Raw genomic sequence first — 25,401 nt, forward strand, 5'->3', positions numbered from 1 at the left:
ACCCTCGATGCGCTTATTCGCGCAGTCCGAGGTGTCGACACGCGAAATTCCTTGCCGCGGGCTCGAGGAGTCGACCCTCGATGCGCTTATTCGCGCAGTCCGAGGTGACGATACGCGAAGTTCGTAGCCGCGGGCTCGAGGAGTCGACCCTCGATGCGCTTATTCGCGCAGTCCGGGGTGTCGACGCGCGACATTCGTAGCGGCGACCTCGAGGAGTCGACCCTCGATGCGCTTATTCGCGTAGTCCGAGGTGTCGACGCGCGAAATGCCTACCCGTGGGCTTGAGGAGTCAACCCCGGATGCGCTTATTCGCGCAGTCGGAAGTGTCTACACGCGAAATTCCTAGCCGCGGGCTCGAGGAGTCGACCCTCGATGCGCTTATTCGCAAAGTCCGCGGGGCCGACGCGCGAAATGCCTAGCCGCGGGTTTGAGGAGTCAATGGTCGGATGCGCTGATTCGCGCAGTCCGAGGTGCCGACGCGCGATATGCGTAGCCGCGGGCTCGAGGAGCCGACCCTCTTTGCGCTTATTCGCGCAGTCCGAGTTGTCGACACGCGAAATTCCTTGCCGCGGGCTCGAGGAGTCGACCCTCGATGCGCTTATTCGCGCAGTCCGAGGTGACGATACGCGAAGTTCCTAGCCGCGGGCTCGAGGAGTCGACCCTCGATGCGCTTATTCGCGCAGTCCGGGGTGTCGACGCGCGACATTCGTAGCGGTGACCTCGAGGAGTCGACCCTCGATGCGCTTATTCGCGCAGTCCGAGGTGCCGACGCGCGAAATGCCTAGCCGCGGGCTCGAAGAGTCAACCCTCGATGCGCTTATTCGCGCAGTCCGAGGTGCCGACGCGCGAAATGCCTAGCCGCGGGCTCGAGGAGTTAACACTCGATGCGCTTATTCGCGCAGTCCGAGTTGTCGACACGCGAAATTCCTTGCCGCGGGCTCGAGGAGTCGACCCTCGATGCGCTTATTCGCGCAGTCCGAGGTGACGATACGCGAAGTTCCTAGCCGCGGGCTCGAGGAGTCGACCCTCGATGCGCTTATTCGCGCAGTCCGGGGTGTCGACGCGCGACATTCGTAGCGGTGACCTCGAGGAGTCGACCCTCGATGCGCTTATTCGCGCAGTCCGAGGTGCCGACGCGCGAAATGCCTAGCCGCGGGCTCGAAGAGTCAACCCTCGATGCGCTTATTCGCGCAGTCCGAGGTGCCGACGCGCGAAATTCCTAGCCGCGGGCTCGAGGAGTCGACCCTCGATGCGCTTATTCGCACAGTCCGAGGTGTCGATGCGCGAAATGCCTAGCCACGGGCTCGAGGAGTCGACCATCGATGCGCTTATTCGCGCACTACGAGGTGTCGATACGCGAAATTTCTAGCCGCGGGCTCGAGGAGTCCACCCTCGATGCGCTTATTCGCGCAGTCCGAGGAGCCGGCGCGCGAAATGCCTAGCCGCGGGCTCGAGGAGTCGACCTTCGATGCGCTTATTCGCGCAGTCCGAGGTGCCCACGCGCGAAATGCCTAGCCGCGGGCTCCAGGAGTCAACCCTCGATGCGCTTATTCGCGCAGTCCGAGGTGTCGACACGCGAAATTCCTTGCCGAGGGCTCGAGGAGTCGACCCTCGATGCGCTTATTCGCGCAGTCCGAGGTGACGATACGCGAAGTTCCTAGCCGCGGGCTCGAGGAGTCGACCCTCGATGCGGTTATTCGCGCAGTCCGGGGTGTCGACGCGCGACATTCGTAGCGGCGACCTCGAGGAGTCGACCCTCGATGCGCTTATTCGCCTAGTCCGAGGTGTCGACGCGCGAAATGCCTACCCGTGGGCTTGAGGAGTCAACCCCGGATGCGCTTATTCGCGCAGTCCGAAGTGTCTACACGCGAAATTCCTAGCCGCGGGCTCGAGGAGTCGACCCTCGATGCGCTAATTCGCAAAGTCCGCGGGGCCGACGCGCGAAATGCCTAGCCGCGGGTTTGAGGAGTCAATGGTCGGATGCGCTGATTCGCGCAGTCCGAGGTGCCGACGCGCGATATGCGTAGCCGCGGGCTCGAGGAGCCGAACCTCGTTGCGCTTATTCGCGCAGTCCGAGGTGTCGACACGCGAAATTCCTTGCCGCGGGCTCGAGGAGTCGACCCTCGATGCGCTTATTCGCGCAGTCCGAGGTGACGATACGCGAAGTTCCTAGCCGCGGGCTCGAGGAGTCGACCCTCGATGCGCTTATTCGCGCAGTCCGGGGTGTCGACGCGCGACATTCGTAGCGGCGACCTCGAGGAGTCGACCCTCGATGCGCTTATTCGCGTAGTCCGAGGTGTCGACGCGCGAAATGCCTACCCGTGGGCTTGAGGAGTCAACCCCGGATGCGCTTATTCGCGCAGTACGAGGTGCCGGCGCGCGAAATGCCTAGCCGCGGGCTCGAGGAGTCGACACTCGATGCGCTTATTCGCGCAGTCCGAGGTGCCGACGCGCGAAATGCCTAGCCGCGGGCTCGAGGAGTCAACCCTCGATGCGCTTATTCGCGCAGTCCGAGGTGCCGACGCGCGAAATTCCTAGCCACGGGCTCGAGGAGTCGACCCTCGATGCGCTTATTCGCACAGTCCGAGGTGTCGATGCGCGAAATGCCTAGCCACGGGCTCGAGGAGTCGACCATCGATGAGCTTATTCGCGCAGTACGAGGTGTCGATACGCGAAATTTCTAGCCGCGGGCTCGAGGAGTCCACCCTCGATGCGCTTATTCGCGCAGTCCGAGGAGCCGGCGCGCGAAATGCCTAGCCGCGGGCTCGAGGAGTCGACCTTCGATGCGCTTATTCGCGCAGTCCGAGGTGCCGGCGCGCGAAATGCCTAGCCGCGGGCTCGAGGAGTCGACCTTCGATGCGCTTATTCGCGCAGTCCGAGGTGCCCACGCGCGAAATGCCTAGCCGCGGGCTCCAGGAGTCAACACTCGATGCGCTTATTCGCGCAGTCCGAGGTGTCGACACGCGAAATTCCTTGCCGCGGGCTCGAGGAGTCGACCCTCGATGCGCTTATTCGCGCAGTCCGAGGTGCCGACGCGCGAAATGCCTAGCCGCGGGCTCGAGGAGTCAAACCTCGATGCGCTCATTCGCGCAGTCCGAGGTGCCGACGCGGGAAATTCCTAGCCGCGGGCTCGAGGAGTCGACCCTCGATGCGCTTATTCGCACAGTCCGAGGTGTCGATGCGCGAAATGCCTAGCCACGGGCTCGAGGAGTCGACCATCGATGCGCTTATTCGCGCAGTACGAGGTGCCGGCGCACGAAATGCCTAGCCGCGGGCTCGAGGAGTCGACCCTCGATGCGCTTATTCGCACAGTCCGAGGTGTCGATGCGCGAAATGCCTAGCCACGGGCTCGAGGAGTCGAGCATCGATGCGCTTATTCGCGCAGTACGAGGTGCCGGCGCGCGAAATGCCTAGCCGCGGGCTCGAGGAGTCGACCTTCGATGCGCTTATTCGCGCAGTCCGAGGTGCCGTCGCGCGAAATGCCTAGCCGCGGGCTCGAGGAGTCGACCTTCGATGCGCTTATTCGCGCAGTCCGAGGTGCCCACGCGCGAAATGCCTAGCCGCGGGCTCCAGGAGTCGACCCTCGATACGCTTATTCGCGCAGTCCGAGGTGTCAACACGCGAAATTCCTAGCCGCGGGCTCGAGGAATCGACCCTCGATGCGCTTATTCGCGCAGTCCGAGGTGCCAACGGGCCAATTCCCTAACCGCGGGCTCGAGGAGTCGACCCTCGATACGCTTATTCGCGCAGTCCGAGGTGTCAACACGCGAAATTCCTAGCCGCGGGCTCGAGGAATCGACCCTCGATGCGCTTATTCGCGCAGTCCGAGGTGCCAACGGGCGAATTCCCTAACCGCGGGCTCGAGGAGTCGACCCTCGATACGCTTATTCGCGCAGTCCGAGGTGTCAACACGCGAAATTCCTAGCCGCGGGCTCGAGGAATCGACCCTCGATGCGCTTATTCGCACAGTCCGAGGTGCCAACACGCGAATTGCCTAACCGCGGGCTCGAGGAGTCGACCCTCCATGCGCTTATTCGCGCTGTCCGAGGTGACGATACGCGAAGTTCCTAGCCGCGGGCTCGAGGAGTCGACCCTCGATGCGCTTATTCGCGCAGTCCGGGGTGTCGACGCGCGCAATGCCTAGCCGCGGCCTCGAGGAGTCGACCCTCGATACGCTTATTCGCGCAGTCCGACGTGTCGACACGCGAAATTCCTAGCCGCGGGCTCGAGGAGTCGACCCTCGATGCGCTTATTCGCGCACTCCGAGGTGCCGACGCGTGACATGCCCTGCCGCGGGCTCGAGGAGTCGACCCTCGATGCGCTGATTCGTGCAGTCCGAGTTGCCGACCCGCGCATTGTGTAGCCGCGAGCTCAAGGAGTCGACTCTCGATGCGCTTATTCGCGCAGTCCGAGGTGCCGACGCACGATATTCCTAGCCGCAGGCTCGAGGAGTCGACCCGCGAATCGCTTATTCGCGCAGTCCGAGGTGCCGACGCGCGATATGCCTAGCCGCGGGCTCGAGGAGTCGACCCTCGATGCGCTTATTCGCGCAGTCCGAGTTGCCGACGCGTGAAATGCCTAGCCGCGGGCTCGAGGAGTCGTCCCTCGATGCGATTATTCGCGCAGTCCGAGGTGTCGACGCGCGAAATTGCTGTCCGCGGGATCGAGGAGTCGACCCTCGATGCACTTATTCGCGCAGTCTGAGGTGTCGACACGCGAAATTTCTAGCCGCGGGCTCCAGGTGTCGACCCTCGATGCGCTTATTCGCGCAGTCCGAGGTGTCGACGCGCGAAATTCCTGGCCGCGGGATCGAGGAGTCGACCCTCGATGCGCTTATTCGCGCAGTCCGAGGTGTCGCCGCGCGAAATGCCTAGCCGCGGGCTCGAGCAGTCAACCCTCGATGCGCTTATTTGCGCAGTCCGAGGTGTCGACACGCGAAATTCCTATCCGAGGGCTCGAGGAGTCGACCCTCGATGCACTTATTCGCGCAGTCCGAGGTGACGATACGCGAAGTTCCTAGCCGCGGGCTCGAGGAGTCGACCCACGTTGCGCTTATTCGCGCCGTCCGAGGTGCCGACGCGCGCAATGCCTAGCCGCGGCCTCGAGGAGTCGGCCCTCGATACGCTTATTCGCGCAGTTCGAGGTGTCGCCGCGGGAAATGGCTAGCCGCGGGCTCGAGGAGTCAACCCTCGATGCGCTTATTCGCGCAGTCCGAGGTGGCGACGCGCGATATGCCTAGCTGCGGGCTGGAGAACTCCACCCCCGATGCGCTTATTCGCGCAGTTCGAGGTGCCGACGCGCGAAATGCCTAGCCGCGGGCTCGAGGATTCGACCCTCGATGCGCTTATTCGCGCAGTCCGAGGTCCCGACGCGCGAAATGCCTAGCCTCGGGCTCGAGCAGTCAACCCTCAATGCGCTTATTCGCGCAGTGCGAGGTGTCGACACGCGAAATTCCTGGCCGCCGCCTCGAGGGGTCGACCCTCGATGCGCTTATTCGCGCAGTCCGAGGTGCCGACGCGCGCAATGCCTAGCCGCGGCCTAGAGGAGTCGGCCCTCGATACGCTTATTCGCGCAGTCCGAGGTGTCGACACGCGACATTCCTAGCCTCGGGCTCGAGGAGTCGACCCTCGATGCGCTTATTCGCGCAGTCCGAGGTGCCGACGCGTGAAATGCCCTGCCGCGGGCTCGAGGAGTCGACCCTCGATGCGCTGATTCGTGCAGTCCGAGTTGCCGACGCGCGAATTGTGTAGCCGCGGGCTCAAGGAGTCGACTCTCGATGCGCTCATTCGCGCAGTCCGAGGTGCCGACGCGCGATATCCCTAGCCGCAGGCTCGAGGTGTCGATCCTGGATGCGCTTATTCGCGCAGTCCGAGGTGCCGACGCGTGAAATGCCTAGCCGCGGGCTCGAGGAGTCGATCCTCGATGCACTTATTCGCGCAGTCTGAGGTGTCGACACGCGAAATTCCTAGCTGCGGGCTCGAGGAGTCGACCCTCGATGCACTTATTCGCGCAGTCCTAGGTGTCGACACGCCAAATTCCTAGCCGCGGGCTCGAGGAGTCGACCCTCGATGCGCTTATTCGCGCAGTCCGAGGTGGCGACGCGCGATATGCCTAGCCGCGGGCTCGAGGAGTCAACCTTTGATGCGCCTATTCGCGCAAGCCGAAGTGCCGACGCGCGAAATTCGTAGCCGCGGCCTCGAGGAGTCGACCCTCGATGCGCTTATTCGCGCAGTCCGAGGTGTCGACGCGCGAAATTCCTGGCCGCGGGCTCGAGGAGTCGACCCTCGATGCACTTATTCGCGCAGTCCGAGGTGTCGCCGCGCGAAATGCCTAGCCGCGGGCTCGAGGAGTCAACCCTCGATGCGCTTATTCGCGTAGTCCGAGGTGCCGACGAGCGATATGCCTAGCCGCGGGCTGGAGAACTCCACCCTCGATGCGCTTATTCGCGCAGTTCGAGGTGCCGACGCGCGAAATGCCTAGCCGCTGGCTCGAGGAGTCGACCCTCGATGCGCTTATTCGCGCAGTCCGAGTTGCCGACGCATGAAATGCCTAGCCATGGGTTCGAGGAGTCAACCCGCGATGCGCTTATTCGCACAGTCCCAGGTGCCGACGCATGAAATGCCTAGCCGCGGGCTCAGGGAGTCGACACTCGATGCGCTTATTCGCGCAGTCCCTGGTGCCGACGCGCGAAATGCCTAGCCGCGGGCTCGAGAAGTCCACCCTCGATGCGCGCGCAGTTCGAGGTGCCGACGCGCGAAATGCCTAGCCGCGGGCTCGAGGAGTCGATCCTCGATGCACTTATTCGCGCAGTCTGAGGTGTCGACACGCGAAATTCCTAGCCGCGGGCTCGAGGAGTCGACCATCGATGCACTTATTCGCGCAGTCCTAGGTGTCGACACGCCAAATTCCTAGCCGCGTGCTCGAGGAGTCGACCCTCGATGCGCTTATCCGCGCAGTCCGAGGTGGCGACGCGCGATATGCCTAGCCGCGGGCTCGAGGAGTCAACCTTCGATGCGCCTATTCGCGCAAGCCGAAGTGCCGACGCGCGAAATTCGTAGCCGCGGCCTCGAGGAGTCGACCCTCGATGCGCTTATTCGCGCAGTCCGAGGTGTCGACGCGCGAAATTCCTGGCCGCGGGCTCGAGGAGTCGACCCTCGATGCACTTATTCGCGCAGTCCGAGGTGTCGACACGCGACATTCCTAGCCTCGGGCTCGAGGAGTCGACCCTCGATGCGCTTATTCGCGCAGTCCGAGGTGCCGACGCGTGAAATGCCCTGCCGCGGGCTCGAGGAGTCGACCCTCGATGCGCTGATTCGTGCAGTCCGAGTTGCCGACGCGCGAATTGTGTAGCCGCGGGCTCAAGGAGTCGACTCTCGATGCGCTCATTCGCGCAGTCCGAGGTGCCGACGCGCGATATCCCTAGCCGCAGGCTCGAGGTGTCGACCCTCGATGCGCTTATTCGCGCAGTCCGAGGTGCCGACGCGTGAAATGCCTAGCCGCGGGCTCGAGGAGTCGATCCTCGATGCACTTATTCGCGCAGTCTGAGGTGTCGACACGCGAAATTCCTAGCCGCGGGCTCGAGGAGTCGACCCTCGATGCACTTATTCGCGCAGTCCTAGGTGTCGACACGCCAAATTCCTAGCCGCGGGCTCGAGGAGTCGACCCTCGATGCGCTTATTCGCGCAGTCCGAGGTGGCGACGCGCGATATGCCTAGCCGCGGGCTCGAGGAGTTAACCTTTGATGCGCCTATTCGCGCAAGCCGAAGTGCCGACGCGCGAAATTCGTAGCCGCGGCCTCGAGGAGTCGACCCTCGATGCGCTTATTCGCGCAGTCCGAGGTGTCGACGCGCGAAATTCCTGGCCGCAGGCTCGAGGAGTCGACCCTCGATGCACTTATTCGCGCAGTCCGAGGTGTCGCCGCGCGAAATGCCTAGCCGCGGGCTCGAGGAGTCAACCCTCGATGCGCTTATTCGCGCAGTCCGAGGTGCCGACGAGCGATATGCCTAGCCGCGGGCTGGAGAACTCCACCCTCGATGCGCTTATTCGCGCAGTTCGAGGTGCCGACGCGCGAAATGCCTAGCCGCGGGTTCGAGGATTCGACCGTCGATGCGCTTATTCGCGCAGTCCGAGGTGCCGACGCGTGAAATGCCCTGCCGCGGGCTCGAGGAGTCGACCCTCGATGCGATTATTCGCGCAGTCCGAGGTGTCGACGCGCGAAATTCCTGTCCGCGGGATCGAGGAGTCGACCCTCGATGCACTTATTCGCGCAGTCTGAGGTGTCGACACGCGAAATTTCTAGCCGCGGGCTCCAGGTGTGGACCCTCGATGCGCTTATTCGCGCAGTCCGAGGTGTCGACGCGCGAAATTCCTGGCCGCGGGATCGAGGAGTCGACCCTCGATGCGCTTATTCGCGCAGTCCGAGGTGTCGCCGCGCGAAATGCCTAGCCGCGGGCTCGAGCAGTCAACCCTCGATGCGCTTATTTGCGCAGTCCGAGGTGTCGACACGCGAAATTCCTATCCGAGGGCTCGAGGAGTCGACCCTCGATGCACTTATTCGCGCAGTCCGAGGTGACGATACGCGAAGTTCCTAGCCGCGGGCTCGAGGAGTCGACCCACGTTGCGCTTATTCGCGCCGTCCGAGGTGCCGACGCGCGCAATGCCTAGCCGCGGCCTCGAGGAGTCGGCCCTCGATACGCTTATTCGCGCAGTTCGAGGTGTCGCCGCGGGAAATGGCTAGCCGCGGGCTCGAGGAGTCAACCCTCGATGCGCTTATTCGCGCAGTCCGAGGTGGCGACGCGCGATATGCCTAGCTGCGGGCTGGAGAACTCCACCCTCGATGCGCTTATTCGCGCAGTTCGAGGTGCCGACACGCGAAATGCCTAGCCGCGGGCTCGAGGATTCGACCCTCGATGCGCTTATTCGCGCAGTCCGAGGTCCCGACGCGCGAAATGCCTAGCCTCGGGCTCGAGCAGTCAACCCTCAATGCGCTTATTCGCGCAGTGCGAGGTGTCGACACGCGAAATTCCTGGCCGCGGCCTCGAGGAGTCGACCCTCGATGCGCTTATTCGCGCAGTCCGAGGTGCCGACGCGCGCAATGCCTAGCCGCGGCCTAGAGGAGTCGGCCCTCGATACGCTTATTCGCGCAGTCCGAGGTGTCGACACGCGACATTCCTAGCCTCGGGCTCGACGAGTCGACCCTCGATGCGCTTATTCGCGCAGTCCGAGGTGCCGACGCGTGAAATGCCCTGCCGCGGGCTCGAGGAGTCGACCCTCGATGCGCTGATTCGTGCAGTCCGAGTTGCCGACGCGCGAATTGTGTAGCCGCGGGCTCAAGGAGTCGACTCTCGATGCGCTCATTCGCGCAGTCCGAGGTGCCGACGCGCGATATCCCTAGCCGCAGGCTCGAGGTGTCGACCCTCGATGCGGTTATTCGCGCAGTCCGAGGTGTCGACGCGCGAAATTCCTGGCCGCGGGCTCGAGGAGTCGACCCTCGATGCACTTATTCGCGCAGTCCGAGGTGTCGCCGCGCGAAATGCCTAGCCGCGGGCTCGAGGAGTCAACCCTCGATGCGCTTATTCGCGCAGTCCGAGGTGCCGACGCGCGATATGCCTAGCCGCGGGCTGGAGAACTCCACCCTCGATGCGCTTATTCGCGCAGTTCGAGGTGCCGACGCGCGAAATGCCTAGCCGCGGCCTCGAGGAGTCGACCCTCGATACGCTTATTCGCGCAGTCCGACGTGTCGACACGCGAAATTCCTAGCCGCGGGCTCGAGGAGTCGACCCTCGATGCGCTTATTCGCGCAGTCCGAGGTGCAGACGCGTGAAATGCCCTGCCGCGGGCTCGAGGAGTCGACCCTCGATGCGATTATTCGCGCAGTCCGAGGTGTCGACGCGCGAAATTCCTGTCCGCGGGATCGAGGAGTCGACCCTCGATGCACTTATTCGCGCAGTCCGAGGTGGCGACGCGCGATATGCCTAGCCGCGGGCTCGAGGAGTCAACCTTTGATGCGCCTATTCGCGCAAGCCGAAGTGCCGACGCGCGAAATTCGTAGCCGCGGCCTCGAGGAGTCGACCCTCGATGCGCTTATTCGCGCAGTCCGAGGTGTCGACGCGCGAAATTCCTGGCCGCGGGCTCGAGGAGTCGACCCTCGATGCACTTATTCGCGCAGTCCGAGGTGTCGCCGCGCGAAATGCCTAGCCGCGGGCTCGAGGAGTCAACCCTCGATGCGCTTATTCACGCAGTCCGAGGTGCCGACGAGCGATATGCCTAGCCGCGGGCTGGAGAACTCCACCCTCGATGCGCTTATTCGCGCAGTTCGAGGTGCCGACGCGCGAAATGCCTAGCCGCGGGTTCGAGGATTCGACCGTCGATGCGCTTATTCGCGCAGTCCGAGGTCGCGACGCGCGAAATACCTAGCCTCGGGCTCGAGCAGTCAACCCTCGATGCGCTTATTCGCGCAGTCCGAGGTGTCGACACGCGAAATTCCTGGCCGCGGACTCGAGGAGTCGACCCTTGATGCGCTAATTCGCGCAGTCCGAGGTGCCGACGCGCGCAATGCCTAGCCGCGGCCTCGAGGAGTCGACCCTCGATACGCTTATTCGCGCAGTCCGACGTGTCGACACGCGAAATTCCTAGCCGCGGGCTCGAGGAGTCGACCCTCGATGCGCTTATTCGCGCAGTCCGAGGTGCCGACGCGTGAAATGCCCTGCCGCGGGCTCGAGGAGTCGACCCTCGATACGCTGATTCGTGCAGTCCGAGTTGTCGACGCGCGAAATTCGTAGCCGCGGCCTCGAGGAGTCGACCCTCGATGCGCTTATTCGCGCAGTCCGAGGTGTCGACGCGCGAAAAATTTTTGCCGCGGGATCGAGGAGTCGACCCTCGATGCGCTTATTCGCGCAGTCCGAGGTGCCAACGCGCGAAATGCCTAGCTGCTGGATCGAGGAGTCAACCCTCGATGCGCTTATTCGCGCATTCCGAGGTGCCGACGCGCGATATGGCTAGCCGCGGGCTGGAGAACTCTACCCTCGATGCGTTTATTCGCACAGTTCGAGGTGCCGACGCGCGAAATGCCTAGCCGCGGGGTCGAGGATTCGACCCTCGATGCGCTTATTAGCGCAGTCCGAGGTTCCTACGCGGGAAATGCCTAGCCTCGGGCTCGAGCAGTCAACCCTCGATGCGCTTATTCGCGCAGTCCGAGGTGTCGACACGCGAAATGCCCTGCCGCGGGGTCGAGGAGTCGACCCTCGATGCGCTTATTCGCGCAGTCCGAGGTGTCGACACGCCAAATTCCTAGCCGCGGGCTCGAGGAGTCGACCCTCGATGCGCTTATTCGCGCATTCCGAGGTGGCGACGCGCGATATGCCTAGCCGTGGGGTCGAGGAGTCAACCTTCGATGCGCCTATTCACGCAAGTCGAAGTGCCGACGCGCCAAATTCGTAGCCGCGGCCTCGAGGAGCCGACCCTCGATGCGATTATTCGCGCAGTCCGAGGTGTCGACGCGCGAAATTCCTGTCCGCGGGATCGAGGAGTCGACCCTCGATGCACTTATTCGCGCAGTCCGAGGTGGCGACGCGCGATATGCCTAGCCGCGGGCTCGAGGAGTCAACCTTTGATGCGCCTATTCGCGCAAGCCGAAGTGCCGACGCGCGAAATTCGTAGCCGCGGCCTCGAGGAGTCGACCCTCGATGCGCTTATTCGCGCAGTCCGAGGTGTCGACGCGCGAAATTCCTGGCCGCGGGCTCGAGGAGTCGACCCTCGATGCACTTATTCGCGCAGTCCGAGGTGTCGCCGCGCGAAATGCCTAGCCGCGGGCTCGAGGAGTCAACCCTCGATGCGCTTATTCACGCAGTCCGAGGTGCCGACGAGCGATATGCCTAGCCGCGGGCTGGAGAACTCCACCCTCGATGCGCTTATTCGCGCAGTTCGAGGTGCCGACGCGCGAAATGCCTAGCCGCGGGTTCGAGGATTCGACCGTCGATGCGCTTATTCGCGCAGTCCGAGGTCGCGACGCGCGAAATACCTAGCCTCGGGCTCGAGCAGTCAACCCTCGATGCGCTTATTCGCGCAGTCCGAGGTGTCGACACGCGAAATTCCTGGCCGCGGACTCGAGGAGTCGACCCTTGATGCGCTAATTCGCGCAGTCCGAGGTGCCGACGCGCGCAATGCCTAGCCGCGGCCTCGAGGAGTCGACCCTCGATACGCTTATTCGCGCAGTCCGACGTGTCGACACGCGAAATTCCTAGCCGCGGGCTCGAGGAGTCGACCCTCGATGCGCTTATTCGCGCAGTCCGAGGTGCCGACGCGTGAAATGCCCTGCCGCGGGCTCGAGGAGTCGACCCTCGATACGCTGATTCGTGCAGTCCGAGTTGTCGACGCGCGAAATTCGTAGCCGCGGCCTCGAGGAGTCGACCCTCGATGCGCTTATTCGCGCAGTCCGAGGTGTCGACGCGCGAAAAATCCTTGCCGCGGGATCGAGGAGTCGACCCTCGATGCGCTTATTCGCGCAGTCCGAGGTGCCAACGCGCGAAATGCCTAGCTGCTGGATCGAGGAGTCAACCCTCGATGCGCTTATTCGCGCAGTCCGAGGTGCCGACGCGCGATATGGCTAGCCGCGGGCTGGAGAACTCTACCCTCGATGCGTTTATTCGCACAGTTCGAGGTGCCGACGCGCGAAATGCCTAGCCGCGGGGTCGAGGATTCGACCCTCGATGCGCTTATTAGCGCAGTCCGAGGTTCCTACGCGGGAAATGCCTAGCCTCGGGCTCGAGCAGTCAACCCTCGATGCGCTTATTCGCGCAGTCCGAGGTGTCGACACGCGAAATGCCCTGCCGCGGGGTCGAGGAGTCGACCCTCGATGCGCTTAATCGCGCAGTCCGAGGTGTCGACACGCCAAATTCCTAGCCGCGGGCTCGAGGAGTCGACCCTCGATGCGCTTATTCGCGCATTCCGAGGTGGCGACGCGCGATATGCCTAGCCGTGGGGTCGAGGAGCCAACCTTCGATGCGCCTATTCACGCAAGCCGAAGTGCCGACGCGCCAAATTCGTAGCCGCGGCCTCGAGGAGCCGACCCTCGATGCGGTTATTCGCGCAGTCCGAGGTGTCGACGCGCGAAATTCCTGGCCGCGGGCTCGGGGAGTCGACCCTCGATGCACTTATTCGCGCAGTCCGAGGTGTCGCCGCGCGAAATGCCTAGCCGCGGGCTCGAGGCGTCAACCCTCGATGCGCTTATTCGCGCAGTCCGAGGTGCCGACGCGCGATATGCCTAGCCGCGGGCTGGAGAACTCCACCCTCGATGCGCTTATTCGCGCAGTTCGAGGTGCCGACGCGCGAAATGCCTAGCCGCGGGCTCGAGGATTCGATCCTCGATGCGCTTATTCGAGCAGTCCGAGGTCCCGACGCGCGAAATGCCTAGCCTCGGGCTCGAGCAGTCAACCCTCGATGCGCTTATTCGCGCAGTCCGAGGTGTCGACACGCGAAATTCCTGGCCGCGGGCTCGAGGAGTCGACCCTCGATGCGCTTATTCGTGCAGTCCGAGGTGCCGACGCGCGCAATGCCTAGCCGCGGCCTCGAGGAGTCGACTCTCGATACGCTTATTCGCGCAGTCCGAGGTGTCGACACGCGAAATTCCTAGCGGCGGGCTCGAGGAGTCGACCTTCGATGCGCTTATTCGCGCAGTCCGAGGTGCCGACGCGTGAAATGCCCTGCCGCGGGCTCGAGGAGTCGACCCTCGATGCGCTGATTCGTGCAGTCCGAGTTGCCGACCCGCGAATTGTGTAGCCGCGAGCTCAAGGAGTCGACTCTCGATGCGCTAATTCGCGCAGTCCGAGGTGCCGACGCGCGATATTCCTAGCCGCAGGCTCGAGGAGTCGACCCGCGAATCGCTTATTCGCGCAGTCCGAGGTGCCGACGCGCGATATGCCTAGCCGCGGGCTCGAGGAGTCGACCGTCGATGCGCTTATTCGCGCAGTCCGAGTTGCCGATGCGTGAAATGCCTAGCCGCGGGCTCGAGGAGTCAACCCGCGATGCGCTAATTCGCGCAGTCCCTGGTGCCGACGCGCGAAATGCCTAGCCGCGGCCTCGAGAAGTCCTCCCTCGATACGCGCGCAGTTCGAGGTGACGATACGCGAAGTTCCTAGCCGCGGGCTCGAGGAGTCGACCCTCGATACGCTTATTCGCGCAGTCCGAGGTGTCGACACGCGAAATTCCTAGCGGCGGGCTCGAGGTGTCGACCCTCGATGCGCTTATTCGCGCAGTCCGAGGTGTCGACGCGCGAAATTCCTGTCCGCGGGATCGAGGAGTCAACCCTCGATGCACTTATTCGCGCAGTCTGAGGTGTCGACACGCGAAATTTCTAGCCGCGGGCTCCAGGTGTCGACCCTCGATGCGCTTATTCGCGCAGTCCGAGGTGTCGACGCGCGAAATTCCTAGCCGCTGGATCGAGGAGTCGACCCTCGATGCGCTTATTCGCGCAGTCCGAGGTGTCGCCGCGCGAAATGCCTAGCCGCGGGCTCGAGCAGTCAACCCTCGATGCGCTTATTCGCGCAGTCCGAGGTGTCGACACGCGAAATTCCTATCCGAGGGCTCGAGGAGTCGACCCTCGATGCACTTATTCGCGCAGTCCGAGGTGACGATGCGCGAAGTTCCTAGCCGCGGGCTCGAGGAGTCGACCCACGATGCGCTTATTCGCAAAGTCCGAGGGACCGACACGCGAAATTCCTAGCCGCGAGCTCGAGGAGTCGACCGTCGGTGCGCTTATTCGCGCAGTCCCAGTTGCCGACGCGCGAATTGCGTAGCGGCGGGATCAAGGAATCGACCCTCGAAGCGCTTATTCCCGCAGTCCGAGGTGTCGACAAGTGAAATTCGTAGCTGTGGCCTCGAGGAGTCGACCCTCAATGCGTATATTCGCGCAGTCCGAGGTGTCGACGCGCGAAATTTGTAGCCGCGGGCTCGAGGAGTCAACCCTCGATGCGCTTATTCGCGCAGTCAGAGGTGCCGGTGCGCGAAATGCCTAGCCGCGGGCTCGAGGAGTCGACCCTGGATGCGCTTATTCGCGCAGTGCGAGGTGTCGACGCGCGAAATTCCTATCCACGGGCTCCAGGAGTCAACCCTCGATGCGCTGATTCGCGCAGTCCGAGGTGTCGACGCGCGAAATTCGTACCCGCGGGCTCAAGGAGTCGACTCTCGATGCGCTTATTCGCGCAGTCCGAGGTGCCGACGCGCGATATCCCTAGCCGCAGGCTCGAGGAGTCGACCCGCGAATCGCGTATTCGCGCAGTCCGAGGTGCCGACGCGTGAAATGCCTAGCCGCGGGCTCGAGGAGTCAACCCTCGATGCACTTATTCGCGCAGTCCGAGGTGACGATACGCGAAGTTCCTAGCCGCGGGCTCGAGGAGTCGACCCACGATGCGCTTATTCGCGAAGTCCGAGGGGCCGACACGCGAAATTCCTAGCCGCGAGCTCGAGGAGTCGACCGTCGGTGCGCTTATTCGCGCAGTCCGAGTTGCCGACGCGCGAATTGCGTAGCGGCGGGCTCAAGGAGTCGACCCTCGAAGCGCTTATTCCCGCAGTCCGAGGTGTCGACAAGTGAAATTCGTAACGGCAGCCTCAAGGAGTCGACCCTCAATGCGCATATTCGCGCAGTCCAAGGTGTCGAAGCGCGAAATTTGTAGCCGCGGGCTTGAGGAGTCAACCCTCGATGCGCTTATTCGCGCAGTCCGAGGTGCCGGCGCGCGAAATGCCTAGCCGCGGGCTCGAGGAGTCGACCCTGGATGCGCTTATTCGCGCAGTGCGACGTGTCGACGCGCGAAATTCCTAGCCGCGGGCTCGAGGAGTCGACCCTCGATGCGCTTATTCGCGCAGTCCGAGGTGTCGACACGCCAAATTCCTAGCCGCGGGCTCGAGGAGTCGACCCTCGATGCGCTTATTCGCGCAGTCCGAGGTGGCGACGCGCGATATGCCTAGCCGCGGGCTCGAGGAGTCAACCTTCGATGCGCCTATTCGCGCAAGCCGAAGTGCCGACGCGCGAAATTCGTAGCCGCGGCCTCGAGGAGTCGACCCTCGATGCGCTTATTCGCGCAGTCCGAGGTGTCGACGCGCGAAATTCCTGGCCGCGGGCTCGAGGAGTCGACCCTCGATGCACTTATTCGCGCAGTCCGAGGTGTCGCCGCGCGAAATGCCTAGCCGCGGGCTCGAGGAGTCAACCCTCGATGCGCTTATTCGCGCAGTCCGAGGTGCCGACGAGCGATATGCCTAGCCGCGGGCTAGAGAACTCCACCCTCGATGCGCTTATTCGCGCAGTTCGAGGTGCCGACGCGCGAAATGCCTAGCCGCGGGTTCGAGGATTCGACCGTCGATGCGCTTATTCGCGCAGTCCGAGGTCGCGACGCGCGAAATGCCTAGCCTCGGGCTCGAGCAGTCAACCCTCGATGCGCTTATTCGCGCAGTCCGAGGTGTCGACACGCGAAATTCCTGGCCGCGGACTCGAGGAGTCGACCCTTGATGCGCTAATTCGCGCAGTCCGAGGTGCCGACGCGCGCAATGCCTAGCCGCGGCCTCGAGGAGTCGACCCTCGATACGCTTATTCGCGCAGTCCGACGTTTCGACACGCGAAATTCCTATCCGCGGGCTCGAGGAGTCGACCCTCGATGCGCTTATTCGCGCAGTCCGAGGTGCCGACGCGTGAAATGCCCTGCCGCGGGCTCGAGGAGTCGACCCTCGATACGCTGATTCGTGCAGTCCGAGTTGTCGACGCGCGAAATTCGTAGCCGCGGCCTCGAGGAGTCGATCCTCGATGCGCTTATTCGCGCAGTCCGAGGTGTCGACGCGCGAAAAATCCTTGCCGCAGGATCGAGGAGTCGATCCTCGATGAGCTTATTCGCGCAGTCCGAGGTGTCGACACGCCAAATTCCTAGCCGCGGGCTCGAGGAGTCGACCCTCGATGCGCTTATTCGCGCAGTCCGAGGTGGCGACGCGCGATATGCCTAGCCGCGGGCTCGAGGAGTCAACCTTCGATGCGCTTATTCGCGCAAGCCGAAGTGCCGACGCGCGAAATTCGTAGCCGCGGCCTCGAGGAGTCGACCCTCGATGCGCTTATTCGCGCAGTCCGAGGTGTCGACGCGCGAAATTCCTGGCCGCGGGCTCGAGGAGTCGACCCTCGATGCACTTATTCGCGCAGTCCGAGGTGTCGCCGCGCGAAATGCCTAGCCGCGGGCTCGAGGAGTCAACCCTCGATGCGCTTATTCGCGCAGTCCGAGGTGCCGACGAGCGATATGCCTAGCCGCGGGCTAGAGAACTCCACCCTCGATGCGCTTATTCGCGCAGTTCGAGGTGCCGACGCGCGAAATGCCTAGCCGCGGGTTCGAGGATTCGACCGTCGATGCGCTTATTCGCGCAGTCCGAGGTCGCGGCGCGCGAAATGCCTAGCCTCGGGCTCGTGCAATCAACCCTCGATGCGCTTATTCGCGCAGTCCGAGGTGTCGACACGCGAAATTCCTGGCCGCGGACTCGAGGAGTCGACCCTTGATGCGCTAATTCGCGCAGTCCGAGGTGCCGACGCGCGCAATGCCTAGCCGCGGCCTCGAGGAGTCGACCCTCGATACGCTTATTCGCGCAGTCCGACGTTTCGACACGCGAAATTCCTATCCGCGGGCTCGAGGAGTCGACCCTCGATGCGCTTATTCGCGCAGTCCGAGGTGCCGACGCGTGAAATGCCCTGCCGCGGGCTCGAGGAGTCGACCCTCGATACGCTGATTCGTGCAGTCCGAGTTGTCGACGCGCGAAATTCGTAGCCGCGGCCTCGAGGAGTCGATCCTCGATGCGCTTATTCGCGCAGTCCGAGGTGTCGACGCGCGAAAAATCCTTGCCGCAGGATCGAGGAGTCGACCCTCGATGCGCTTATTCGCGCAGTCCGAGGTGCCAACGCGCGAAATGCCTAGCTGCTGGATCGAGGAGTCAACCCTCGATGCGCTTATTCGCGCAGTCCGAGGTGCCGACGCGCGATATGGCTAGCCGCGGGCTGGAGAACTCTACCCTCGATGCGTTTATTCGCGCAGTTCGAGGTGCCGACGCGCGAAATGCCTAGCCCCGGCTCGAGGATTCGACCCTCGATGCGCTTATTCGCGCAGTCCGAGGTTCCTACGCGGGAAATGCCTAGCCTCGGGCTCGAGCAGTCAACCCTCGATGCGCTTATTCGCGCAGTCCGAGGTGTCGACACGCGAAATGCCCTGCCGCGGGCTCGAGGAGTCGACCCTCGATGCGCTTATTCGCGCAGTCCGAGGTGTCGACACGCCAAATTCCTAGCCGCGGGCTCGAGGAGTCGACCCTCGATGCGCTTATTCGCGCATTCCGAGGTGGCGACGCGCGATATGCCTAGCCGTGGGCTCGAGGAGTCAACCTTCGATGCGCCTATTCACGCAAGCCGAAGTGCCGACGCGCCAAATTCGTAGCCGCGGCCTCGAGGAGCCGACCCTCGATGCGGTTATTCGCGCAGTCCGAGGTGTCGACGCGCGAAATTCCTGGCCGCGGGCTCGAGGAGTCGACCCTCGATGCACTTATTCGCGCAGTCCGAGGTGTCGCCGCGCGAAATGCCTAGCCGCGGGCTCGAGGAGTCAACCCTCGATGCGCTTATTCGCGCAGTCCGAGGTGCCGACGCGCGATATGCCTAGCCGCGGGCTCGAGCAGTCAACCCTCGATGCGCTTATTCGCGCAGTCCGAGGTGTCGACACGCGAAATTCCTAGCCGCGAGCTCGAGGAGTCGACCGTCGGTGCGCTTATTCGCGCAGTCCCAGTTGCCGACGCGCGAATTGCGTAGCGGCGGGATCAAGGAGTCGACCCTCGAAGCGCTTATTCCCGCAGTCCGAGGTGTCGACAAGTGAAATTCGTAGCTGTGGCCTCGAGGAGTCGACCCTCAATGCGTATATTCGCGCAGTCAGAGGTGTCGACACTCGAAATGCCTAGCCGCGGGCTCGAGGAGTCAACCCGCGATGCGCTTCTTCGCGCAGTCCGAGGCGCCGACGCGCGAAATGCCTAGCTGCGGGCTCGAGGAATCGACACTCGATGCGCTTATTCGCGCAGTCCGAGGTGCCGATACGCGAAGTTCCTACCCGCGGGCATGAGGAGTCGACCCTCGATGCGCTTATTCGCGCAGTCCGAGGTGTCGACGCGCGAAATTCCTGGCCGCGGGCTCGAGGAGTCGACCCTCGATGCACTTATTCGCGCAGTCCGAGGTGTCGCCGTGCGCAATGCCTAGCCGCGGCCTCGAGGAGTCGACCCTCGATACGCTTATTCGCGCAGTCCGAGGTGCCGACGCGTGAAATGCCCTGCCGCGGGCTCGAGGAGTCGACCCTCGATGCGCTGATTCGTGCAGTCCGAGTTGCCGACCCGCGAATTGTGTAGCCGCGAGCTCAAGGAGTCGACTCTCGATGCGCTTATTCGCGCAGTCCGAGGTGCCGACGCGCGATATCCCTTGCCGCAGGCTCGAGGAGTCGACCCGCGAATCGCGTATTCGCGCAGTCCGAGGTGCCGACGCGCGATATGCCTAGCCGCGGGCTCGAGGAGTCAACCCGCGATGCGCTAATTCGCGCAGTCCCTGGTGCCGACGCGCGAAATGCCAAGCCGCGGCCTCGAGAAGTCCTCCCTCGATACGCGCGCAGTTCGAGGTGACGATACGCGAAGTTCCTAGCCGCGGGCTCGAGGAGTCGACCCTCGATACGCTTATTCGCGCAGTCCGAGGTGTCGACACGCGAAATTCCTAGCGGCGGGCTCGAGGAGTCGACCCTCGATGCGCATATTCGCGCAGTCCGAGGTGCCGACGCGTGCAATGCCATGCCGCGGGCTCGAGGAGTCGACCCTCGATGCACTTATTCGCGCAGTCCGAGGTGTCGCCGCGCGAAATGCCTAGCCGCGGGCTCGAGCAGTCAACCCTCGATGCACTTATTCGCGCAGTCCGAGGTGACGATACGCGATGTTCCTAGCCGCGGGCTCGAGGAGTCGACCCACGATGCGCTTATTCGCAAAGTCCGAGGGGCCGACACGCGAAATTCCTAGCCGCGAGCTCGAGGAGTCGAACGTCGGTGCGCTTATTCGCGCAGTCCGAGTTGCCGACGCGCGAATTGCGTAGCGGCGGGCTCAAGGAGTCGACCCTCGAAGCGCTTATTCCCGCAGTCCGAGGTGTCGACAAGTGAAATTCGTAGCGGCGGCCTCAAGGAGTCGACCCTCAATGCGCATATTCGCGCAGTCCGAGGTGTCGACGCGCGAAATTTGTAGCCGCGGGCTCGAGGAGTCAACTCTCGATGCGCTTATTCGCGCAGTCCGAGGTGCCGGCGCGCGAAATGCCTAGCCGCGGGCTCGAGGAGTCGACCCTGGATGCGCTTATTCGCGCAGTGCGACGTGTCGACGCGCGAAATTCCTAGCCGCGGGCTCGAGGAGTCGACCCTCGATGCGCTTATTCGCGCAGTCCGAGCTTTCGACACGCCAAATTCCTAGCCGCGGGCTCGAGGAGTCGACCCTCGATGCGCTTATTCGTGCAGTCCGAGGTGGCGACGCGCGATATGCCAAGCCGCGGGCTCGAGGAGTCAACCTTCGATGCGCCTATTCGCGCAAGCCGAAGTGCCGACGCGCGAAATTCGCCGCCGCGGCCTCGAGGAGTCGACCCTCTATGCGCTTATTCGCGCAGTCCGAGGTGTCGACGCGCGAAATTCCTGGCCGCGGGCTCGAGGAGTCGACCCTCGATGCACTTATTCGCGCAGTCCGAGGTGTCGCCGCGCGAAATGCCTAGCCGCGGGCTCGAGGAGTCAACCCTCAATGCGCTTATTCGCGCAGTCCGAGGTGCCGACGAGCGATATGCCTAGCCGCGGGCTGGAGAACTCCACCCTCGATGCGCTTATTCGCGCAGTTCGAGGTGCCGACGCGCGAAATGCCTAGCCGCGGGTTCGAGGATTCGACCGTCGATGCGCTTATTCGCGCAGCCCGAGGTCGCGACGCGCGAAATGCCTAGCCTCGGGCTCGAGCAGTCAACCCTCGATGCGCTTATTCGCGCAGTCCGAGGTGTCGACACGCGAAATTCCTGGCCGCGGACTCGAGGAGTCGACCCTTGATGCGCTAATTCGCGCAGTCCGAGGTGCCGACGCGCGCAATGCCTAGCCGCGGCCTCGAGGAGTCGACCCTCGATACGCTTATTCGCGCAGTCCGACGTGTCGACACGCGAAATTCCTAGCCGCGGGCTCGAGGAGTCGACCCTCGATGCGCTTATTCGCGCAGTCCGAGGTGCCGACGCGTGAAATGCCCTGCCGCGGGCTCGAGGAGTCGACCCTCGATACGCTGATTCGTGCAGTCCGAGTTGTCGACGCGCGAAATTCGTAGCCGCGGCCTCGAGGAGTCGACCCTCGATGCGCTTATTCGCGCAGTCCGAGGTGTCGACGCGCGAAAAATCCTTGCCGCGGGATCGAGGAGTCGACCCTCGATGCGCTTATTCGCGCAGTCCGAGGTGCCAACGCGCGAAATGCCTAGCTGCTGGATCGAGGAGTCAACCCTCGATGCGCTTATTCGCGCAGTCCGAGGTGCCGACGCGCGATATGGCTAGCCGCGGGCTGGAGAACTCTACCCTCGATGCGTTTATTCGCGCAGTTCGAGGTGCCGACGCGCGAAATGCCTAGCCGCGGGCTCGAGGATTCGACCCTCGATGCGCTTATTCGCGCAGTCCGAGGTTCCTACGCGGGAAATGCCTAGCCTCGGGCTCGAGCAGTCAACCCTCGATGCGCTTATTCGCGCAGTCCGAGGTGTCGACACGCGAAATGCCCAGCCGCGGGCTCGAGGAGTCGACCCTCGATGCGCTTATTCGCGCAGTCCGAGGTGTCGACGCGCCAAATTCGTAGCCGCGGCCTCGAGGAGCCGACCCTCGATGCGGTTATTCGCGCAGTCCGAGGTGTCGACGCGCGAAATTCCTGGCCGCGGGCTCGAGGAGTCGACCCTCGATGCACTTATTCGCGCAGTCCGAGATGTCGCCGCGCGAAATGCCTAGCCGCGGGCTCGAGGAGTCAACCCTCGATGCGCTTATTCGCGCAGTCCGAGGTGCCGACGCGCGATATGTGTAGCCGCGGGCTGGAGAACTCCACCCTCGATGCGCTTATTCGCGCAGTTCGAGGTGCCGACGCGCGAAATGGCTAGCCGCGGGCTCGAGGATTCGATCCTCGATGCGCTTATTCGAGCAGTCCGAGGTCCCGACGCGCGAAATGCCTAGCCTCGGGCTCGAGCAGTCAACCCTCGATGCGCTTATTCGCGCAGTTCGAGGTGTCGACACGCGAAATTCCTGGCCGCGGGCTCGAGGAGTCGACCCTCGATGCGCTTATTCGTGCAGTCCGAGGTGCCGACGCGCGCAATGCCTAGCCGCGGCCTCGAGGAGTCGACTCTCGATACGCTTATTCGCGCAGTCCGAGGTGTCGACACGCGAAATTCCTAGCGGCGGGCTCGAGGAGTCGACCCTCGATGCGCTTATTCGCGCAGTTCGAGGTGCCGACGCGTGAAATGCCCTGCCGCGGGCTCGAGGAGTCGACCCTCGATGCGCTGATTCATGCAGTCCGAGTTGTCGACGCGCGAAATTCGTAGCCGCGGCCTCGAGGAGTCGATCCTCGATGCGCTTATTCGCGCAGTCCGAGGTGTCGACGCGCGAAAAATCCTTGCCGCAGGATCGAGGAGTCGATCCTCGATGAGCTTATTCGCGCAGTCCGAGGTGTCGACACGCCAAATTCCTAGCCGCGGGCTCGAGGAGTCGACCCTCGATGCGCTTATTCGCGCAGTTCGAGGTGTCGACACGCGAAATTCCTGGCCGCGGGCTCGAGGAGTCGACCCTCGATGCGCTTATTCGCGCAGTCCGAGGTGCCGACGCGCGCAATGCCTAGCCGCGGCCTCGAGGAGTCGACCCTCGATACGCTTATTCGCGCAGTCCGACGTTTCGACACGCGAAATTCCTATCCGCGGGCTCGAGGAGTCGACCCTCGATGCGCTTATTCGCGCAGTCCGAGGTGCCGACGCGTGAAATGCCCTGCCGCGGGCTCGAGGAGTCGACCCTCGATACGCTGATTCGTGCAGTCCGAGTTGTCGACGCGCGAAATTCGTAGCCGCGGCCTCGAGGAGTCGATCCTCGATGCGCTTATTCGCGCAGTCCGAGGTGTCGACGCGCGAAAAATCCTTGCCGCAGGATCGAGGAGTCGATCCTCGATGAGCTTATTCGCGCAGTCCGAGGTGTCGACACGCCAAATTCCTAGCCGCGGGCTCGAGGAGTCGACCCTCGATGCGCTTATTCGCGCAGTCCGAGGTGGCGACGCGCGATATGCCTAGCCGCGGGCTCGAGGAGTCAACCTTCGATGCGCTTATTCGCGCAAGCCGAAGTGCCGACGCGCGAAATTCGTAGCCGCGGCCTCGAGGAGTCGACCCTCGATGCGCTTATTCGCGCAGTCCGAGGTGTCGACGCGCGAAATTCCTGGCCGCGGGCTCGAGGAGTCGACCCTCGATGCACTTATTCGCGCAGTCCGAGGTGTCGCCGCGCGAAATGCCTAGCCGCGGGCTCGAGGAGTCAACCCTCGATGCGCTTATTCGCGCAGTCCGAGGTGCCGACGAGCGATATGCCTAGCCGCGGGCTAGAGAACTCCACCCTCGATGCGCTTATTCGCGCAGTTCGAGGTGCCGACGCGCGAAATGCCTAGCCGCGGGTTCGAGGATTCGACCGTCGATGCGCTTATTCGCGCAGTCCGAGGTCGCGGCGCGCGAAATGCCTAGCCTCGGGCTCGTGCAGTCAACCCTCGATGCGCTTATTCGCGCAGTCCGAGGTGTCGACACGCGAAATTCCTGGCCGCGGACTCGAGGAGTCGACCCTTGATGCGCTAATTCGCGCAGTCCGAGGTGCCGACGCGCGCAATGCCTAGCCGCGGCCTCGAGGAGTCGACCCTCGATACGCTTATTCGCGCAGTCCGACGTTTCGACACGCGAAATTCCTATCCGCGGGCTCGAGGAGTCGACCCTCGATGCGCTTATTCGCGCAGTCCGAGGTGCCGACGCGTGAAATGCCCTGCCGCGGGCTCGAGGAGTCGACCCTCGATACGCTGATTCGTGCAGTCCGAGTTGTCGACGCGCGAAATTCGTAGCCGCGGCCTCGAGGAGTCGATCCTCGATGCGCTTATTCGCGCAGTCCGAGGTGTCGACGCGCGAAAAATCCTTGCCGCAGGATCGAGGAGTCGACCCTCGATGCGCTTATTCGCGCAGTCCGAGGTGCCAACGCGCGAAATGCCTAGCTGCTGGATCGAGGAGTCAACCCTCGATGCGCTTATTCGCGCAGTCCGAGGTGCCGACGCGCGATATGGCTAGCCGCGGGCTGGAGAACTCTACCCTCGATGCGTTTATTCGCGCAGTTCGAGGTGCCGACGCGCGAAATGCCTAGCCCCGGCTCGAGGATTCGACCCTCGATGCGCTTATTCGCGCAGTCCGAGGTTCCTACGCGGGAAATGCCTAGCCTCGGGCTCGAGCAGTCAACCCTCGATGCGCTTATTCGCGCAGTCCGAGGTGTCGACACGCGAAATGCCCTGCCGCGGGCTCGAGGAGTCGACCCTCGATGCGCTTATTCGCGCAGTCCGAGGTGTCGACACGCCAAATTCCTAGCCGCGGGCTCGAGGAGTCGACCCTCGATGCGCTTATTCGCGCATTCCGAGGTGGCGACGCGCGATATGCCTAGCCGTGGGCTCGAGGAGTCAACCTTCGATGCGCCTATTCACGCAAGCCGAAGTGCCGACGCGCCAAATTCGTAGCCGCGGCCTCGAGGAGCCGACCCTCGATGCGGTTATTCGCGCAGTCCGAGGTGTCGACGCGCGAAATTCCTGGCCGCGGGCTCGAGGAGTCGACCCTCGATGCACTTATTCGCGCAGTCCGAGGTGTCGCCGCGCGAAATGCCTAGCCGCGGGCTCGAGGAGTCAACCCTCGATGCGCTTATTCGCGCAGTCCGAGGTGCCGACGCGCGATATGCCTAGCCGCGGGCTCGAGCAGTCAACCCTCGATGCGCTTATTCGCGCAGTCCGAGGTGTCGACACGCGAAATTCCTAGCCGCGAGCTCGAGGAGTCGACCGTCGGTGCGCTTATTCGCGCAGTCCCAGTTGCCGACGCGCGAATTGCGTAGCGGCGGGATCAAGGAGTCGACCCTCGAAGCGCTTATTCCCGCAGTCCGAGGTGTCGACAAGTGAAATTCGTAGCTGTGGCCTCGAGGAGTCGACCCTCAATGCGTATATTCGCGCAGTCAGAGGTGTCGACACTCGAAATGCCTAGCCGCGGGCTCGAGGAGTCAACCCGCGATGCGCTTCTTCGCGCAGTCCGAGGCGCCGACGCGCGAAATGCCTAGCTGCGGGCTCGAGGAATCGACACTCG

This window comes from Dermacentor variabilis, unplaced genomic scaffold, assembly GCF_050947875.1.
Source record: "Dermacentor variabilis isolate Ectoservices unplaced genomic scaffold, ASM5094787v1 scaffold_14, whole genome shotgun sequence".
NCBI lineage: Eukaryota > Metazoa > Arthropoda > Arachnida > Ixodida > Ixodidae > Dermacentor > Dermacentor variabilis.